At 38.1% G+C, this 6,950-nt stretch overlaps 1 pseudogene; it reads right to left on the bottom strand.

Moving 5' to 3' along the window:
- Positions 1-371: 371 nt before the first annotated feature.
- Positions 372-1,548, bottom strand: LOC138351481 (S-adenosylmethionine synthase-like; annotated as a pseudogene).
- Positions 1,549-6,950: the final 5,402 nt, after the last annotated feature.

The following is a 6,950-nucleotide window of genomic DNA, read 5'->3' as shown; positions in this document are numbered from 1 at the left end:
GATAAAAAAAACTGGATTCAGTTTAGTGGAAGAAAACGTATTTATCTTGACCCAGACGCTGGTCTTATAGAGTCATTTTAATTTTATTTACTCTGATATATAAAAGGCCCGGAGATTTTATATACTCTGGTATATAAAACGTCAAAAAAGTATATAAAACTATCAATTGAATATAAAATTAAAGGTTCCCAACAGGCTTCTGTGCTGGCTAGGGTTCAAGTCTCCTGGTGGGAAAGTGTTCTCAAGTTGTATAACTTCACTCTCGTGTTTAGGAGAGTTGTGAATCAAGCATAGACATAGTGTTCTCCCATATTAACAGGGACTTGATGAAAAACGTAAAAATGATAGTCATCCTTAAGAATTATTTGACTCTAAAATTCAGGGATGGTCAACTTCTTGGGCTGCTCCCAAGAGAACTGTTGCCGTCCAAAATGTCCATAACACGACGAATCACTGTAATTGGTCTCTTTAAGCCCAGCTCCTTGACAATATGTCCTAGTCGTAGATCAAAGTTGTGGTTAACAATCTTCAGAAGCTGTTTTGATGTGTACTGTGAGGTGCCATAGTGGAAGATGCTGATGCTTATGGGGTGCACAACACTAATGGCGTAAGATACCTGAACCAAACAGCGTCTACATAATTTGTTTTTCACCAGTGACTTGGCAACCCATCGGGCGGCATAGGCCGCTGAGCGGTCAATCTTTGTGTAATCTTTGCCAGAGAATGCTCCCCCGCCGTGAGCGCCCCACCCACCGTAAGTGTCAACGATGATTTTCCTACCAGTTAGCCCAACGTTACCTTGAGGTCCACCCATGATGAATTCTCCGCAAGGGTTGATGTGGTATTTCGTTTGAGTATCTATATATTTTTCAGAATAATGACCTTGATGACCTTCTCTATAACCTCGTCACGCAAAGCTTCGACAGTAATTTGTTCCGAGTGCTGTACAGAAGCGACAACAGTGTTCACTCTTTTGGGAATAACAGCTCCTTGATCGAAGGCATACTGGCATGTGACTTGAGTCTTACAGTCAGGTCGCGCCCACCAGAACGTCCCATCTCTTCGCAGCTCTGCAATCTTCTGATTGAGACGGTTTGCCAGCATAATAGTTAAGGGCATGCACTCGTCGGTCTCATCAGTGGCATAACCAAACATCAGTCCCTGGTCCCCTGAACCAGTGTTGTCATCACTGCGCCCGATGTGTACACCATTAGCAATCTCCGCACACTTAATTATATTATTTTGCTCCAGGGCCAGAAGAATATTGCAGGTCTTGTAGTCAAAGCCCTTTCGTGAATCATCAAAACCAATTTTCTTAACAATATCACGCACAATTTGTTGATAATTAACTTGGGCCTTGGACGTAATCTCCCCACAGATCAGGATCATACCAGTTTTGGTACACGTTTCACAAGCAACTTTGGCGTCAGGGTCCTGGCTAAGATGGGCATCAAGCACTGCGTCGCTGATCTGATCGCAAATTTTGTCGGGGTGGCCTTCGCCTACGCTCTCACTGGTGAAGAGGAACGTCTCATGATCTCCATCCATGCTCTCAGCACACTATCCTGGGGAACGAAAATGTTACTTCTAAGTACTCTTGAATTTGGGACCAGGTTTCCTTGGCTAGATTTTAACTAAATAAAAATCCGTTATGTAAAGGAATATTATTAAAAACATTGACCTAATTGTGTGAAGAGAGAAAGAGAGAGAGAACGCAAACCTGCTCACATGGAGAGAGAGCAACTGAGCAACTGTAAAGCAAGTGTGCAGCTGCTCTGTCTTATAACAAAACTGTGAGTCAAAAAAGAATATGGATCATTTATTTTATTTTGAAATGATTATAAACCATAAAAAAAAAACATTATTACTCATTCTAATTGGAAGAGTGAATGTATAATTTGGTAACCTGTAATCCTTAACTCTTTATGAACATAATAATTCCATCTGGTGAAAGGGATAATAATAATATTGTGTTAATAATTATAGAAGTATTTATTAGTCATATATAAAAATGTAATAGAAGGAACAATAAGATTTGAAATTCAATTCATATATTTCCAACCAGTCTCCAAGGTAAACAGCCTCTGTCAAATGGTAGATAAGATACATTATAAATCATCTTTATTATATGTTGTTAACAAAAAGCTGCTGTACGTGTGGACATTTGTATCCAAGATGTTTTTTCTCTATTATTAATTCTCTCCCGCAACCACCACATTCTCTTTTTTGGGGGTTTCATAATGATTGAGATGACGATGATGTTCCCTAATAATACTTCTAATTTCTAGAAGAGTCTTGGGTATGAAGTATTCAATATGGTCTCCGTCAGCGCCTTCAGCTGCCAACACATCTGCGCGTTCATTTCCATAGATTCCAACATGGGAGGGAATCCACAGGAACTTGACAACTCTTCCCTGGTTGGTTAGTACCTTCACAACTCTCTTAATTTCAGCGACTATTGAAAGATTCTCGTCCCGATCTTTATTTAGGCTTTGCAGTGCTGCTCTCGAATCGGTGCAAATCACTGCACCAGTAGTATTCTGTTCAATAATATACCTTAACGCCATAGCAATGGCAGTTAACTCTGCTTGTGTTGAAGAGGTATAGTTCTCAATGCGCGCTTTTTCCTCATTTTTTGGAGGAAAAAATACATCATCCTTCTTAATTACCGTGTATGCTGCACCCGCCCGGCCATTAATAGGATTAGATGACCCATCAGTGAAGATTTGATCTAGTTCATCTCCAGCTTCATTATAAATTTCCTTAAGATACTTGTGGCTTATTTCTTTGTGTACCATGTTGGTTTTTTTCTTTACCATATCATTGATGATAATCCTGCACGAGTCATTCAGGGGATCCACCCAGGGAGGTAATCTTTCTACAGGCATGAGCTCACGAGCTTGTTGAAGTAGGTGAAGATCTTCAAGGTAGCCGACTGCTCTGTGATGCCATTTTTTGCTTCTCTTGTTTCCCCCTGAAAGAAGCACAGAGCTCAATTTTTTTTTTAGCCATGTCATTATAATGGGGATCTCTGGCAATCCTAATTGCAAGCTTAGCATTCAGTTCCACAATTCTTTCTTTAATACTGGGAAGGGATAATAACTCTTTTTGTAGATTGGACATTTCAGCAGTTTTTTTCTTTGGAACTCCATGAATGATTGAAATGGCTTCATCCTGTATGCTTTCTAGCCTATTCATATCACTTTGTGAATAAGTACATAAAACAGGTGCTGCGTTGTCAATGACGGAGCGTACATAGTTTGTGTACATCATTTTAAGTACAGCAATAGAGGCTCCATGGCCATCATTCCAAGTCATAGCTTTCAGTTTCAGTTCCCTGAGTCGACTTTTGCATGTTCCTATGATTTGATTGAGCTCCTCTTTCTTTCCCTTGTTTGAACCGACGGTGACGCCAAGGTACCGATAGTGGTCAACCCATTCAAGTGTTACACCATTAATTTGCAGTTCTTCATTTTCTCTCCGCTTGCGATGGGAGTATGCTTTTGTCTTGTTTGTGGAGAGAGTGAAACCGAGCTCAATACATTTCCTTCCAAGGAGTTCAATAGCCTATTTTATTTTATCAAAGGTGGGAGCTTGTATTAGGACATCATCTGCATATCCCACTAGTTGTGTTCCTTCAGGAAAATCAATATTGGCAATTGCATTCATAAGTACATTGAATAGTGTAGGGCTTAAGACTCCTCCTTGGGGGGTCTCGAGTTCCATATTCATTGTTCTTGAGATTGCTCCATTGAAGTAGACCTTAGCTTTCCCCCCTGTGAGGTAGTCTTCAATCCATTTCATGAGTCTCCCCTTGACACCCATACATGCAAGCTCGTCCAGGATCGCAATTCCCTGGGCTTTGTCGAAGGCTCCTTTTATGTCAACAAATACAGAGTATCTAGCCGTGTCATTAACCAGGTAATTAATTATACAATTGGCTGTGCTCCGTCCTTTGACATATCCATTGACTCCTTCCCCAAACCTACCTATTTTGTGTAACAGTCGTTTTAGGATGATCTTTTCCAGCATCTTGCAAGTACATGACACGAGACTGATAGGTCTGTAATTGCCAGGGTCATTCGGTTTTGGTATGGGAACAATTTTGGCGTGTTTCCATTGTGTGGGCAGAACTCCATTTAGGAATGATTTGTTAAACAATAGGAGTAGTGGATTCCCAGGCACTTCACACAGTGCATTAAGTATGTCGTAGGTAATGCCATCCTCACCAGGTGCTGTAATTTTACCTCTCTTAACAGCCGCCCTTACTTCCTGGGCTGTGATAGGTTCTCCATATTCGTCCTCACTAGACTGTGCTCTCGCTATTCTAGTTCTTCTGTCATTCTGTAGCAGGAGCTGTTCCATGACGATTTCCGTTGAGAGGAAGGATGAGGATGCTGCCTTACTCCACATGTGAATTAATTCTTCAGCTTTACTCTGTGGATCTTTGCCTCGAGGCATTTTCTTCCGAGGGGGTCTTCGTCGAGGCGTACGGCGCTGAATTCTAAGACAACTTTCAATTTGGTGATTAAGGTCATCAACAAATGTATCAATATCTTCTGGGATTTGGTATTCCCTGAACCAGTCATTCATCCTGTCTATGAAGATTGGCTTCATATCTCGTCTGAGTGATAACCACCTTCTTTTATTTGACTCATTCTTTCTCAAATTGTTCATGTCGACAAAGGTAATCAGTGTGCCCGGTAGTCACAACATAAACTTTTGCCCAAGGTATATAATATGCTACTGACATCTGTGTCAAGTGAATTGAACAGGAGTACCTCCTCTTTTATATCCCTCTATAAATCAAAAAAAATATTTATTTTAATTTGTTTTCTTTTATTAATCCAATTATCCTTTAATTATCGAACATTATAATTTGTTAATTATATATTGTTTTGAATGGGAAAGATGCTTACATACATACATACATACATATCTCAAAGGCATAGATTAGTTTAGTAAAGTTACTACAAAAAATTCAATATAATAGTAGTAATTAGGTTACATTTGTATACTACAGGACTTTAGGACTTTCAGTTGTGTGGGCCTAGCTAGTTTGTTTCCCCTTAGCTGGCAGAATACCACCCCCCTGCAACAGCATTTATAGGATTCATGGGGCATAGATAAGACCAAGGAGTATGCTTACCTCTACAATTACAACAAAATGGAAATTTTTGTTTCTTTGTACACTCTTTAGAGTCATGTTTATTACCACAGTACTTACACCTGGGGTCGTACTGACATTTCAAAACCAAATGCCCCCAATAATAACACTTCAGGCATAATTTTGGCTTCTCTTGGTATTTTGAAACTTTTCTATAGCCTAGTCCTTGTACAAAAATTTTTTTAGGAGCCTCACCTTTTATTAAAGCTATAACCTGACTTTGTTTTTTATAATGAACAATGTTTCTCTTTACCCAAACAACACTGTCATTGTAAAGGAGATGATCGGGATCCAAGTAAGTTGGATATTTGAAAAGTATGACCTTTGTGAAAATACCTTCTTCTGGAACAACCATCACAATATTCTGAAAGCCATCTGTAGTTAAATGTTTAACTGCCTCTTCTGTTCCAACTGTGATATATGGCTGCTGAAGACCCTGACCCTCCTTGAACACTGGTTTAAAATCTGAATACTCCATAGCTAAACGTACAGTCCACACCATCTTTTCATTGAAGTTCAGTAGGCATGTTTTAGGAAATAACAACCGCCTCCTTAGGCAGACCGCCTCAGTCATTTCATTAACACATAAGTTACTCACTCTTATCACTGTAATCGTTGAGAATCACTAATTCGCACTGTATATTTAGCTAGTTGTTTGATTACTACTACTACTACTAATTTCTGTTGATTCAAAAAAAAAAAAAAGTTTGCGGCACAGGGGCATTTGGTATACTCAATGTCCTAAACTTCCTCTAACAAATTAGGAATAAATATTCATTCACAAATTAGTTGTGAAATTCGATCTCTCTTTTTCACAATAAAATATACTTTAGAATAATTGAAGAGAACCACAGAAACATTTCACTATCAATGACACCATCCCTAACATCAATGTGATTAAAAACAAAAAACAAAAAAAAAGTAAGACCAGATCTTGGAGCTATTCTTCATAACAACCTTCTGGTACTTTTACTTGAATATCTATCTTGATTACACCTTTTCCTTGTGCTGGCACAGTAACATCGTAGGCAGCACTGAAGCAAAAAGTAGATTGTTAATTAAAATATATTACAAATATATGTGGTAATTAAAATATATTTAAATCTAAATAAGTCATAAATTAAAAAAAAAAAAAGTAAATTCCAACTATACCTGTACAAGTCATATCCAGCAGCTAGTGTAGATCCAAAATGAACATAATATATGCCAAGAAAATGTGGTGGTAATAGAAAAGAAGTTCAGGTAGGAGAGATATATATCTGTGTTTACTCTCACTCCGACAGAATTAATAATCTCATTAATATTTCTACTCCTTTTATATGTTCCTTGAGGTGCCAGTTACCACCAGAAACAAGTAAAAAAGTTGTTTAAAGATTTGGTCAATGTTCCAATACACTTTTTAGTTTTCAAAAAACGTCTGAAAATGAATGTCTGGAGTTATCAAATCTAAAGCTGATATATCTTTGGTAAACTGTTCCAACAAATGTTCATCCAGGCTGGTTATGCTTTTAAATACAGTTCCACATTCAAAACAAGTAAAAAAGTTGTTTAAAGATTTGGGACTGATTTGCTGTTTGTTTCCACATATATCATATTTTTTTTCACTATTTGTTTTCAAAGGCTGAATCATGTGTATTGATTTCAAATGTAGGGTCAAGTTATATTCATCCCTAAATCTATTCCCACACAATTGACATTTTAACCGTTTTACTCTATGTGTTCCCATATGTCTAGTCAAGTCGCATTTTTTAAGGAATTTTTTTCTACATACGTCACATGAAAA

The sequence above is a fragment of the Procambarus clarkii genome, chromosome 49, assembly GCF_040958095.1.
Source record: "Procambarus clarkii isolate CNS0578487 chromosome 49, FALCON_Pclarkii_2.0, whole genome shotgun sequence".
Taxonomy (NCBI): Eukaryota; Metazoa; Arthropoda; class Malacostraca; order Decapoda; family Cambaridae; genus Procambarus; species Procambarus clarkii.
This window is presented reverse-complemented; position numbering and strand designations above follow the sequence as displayed.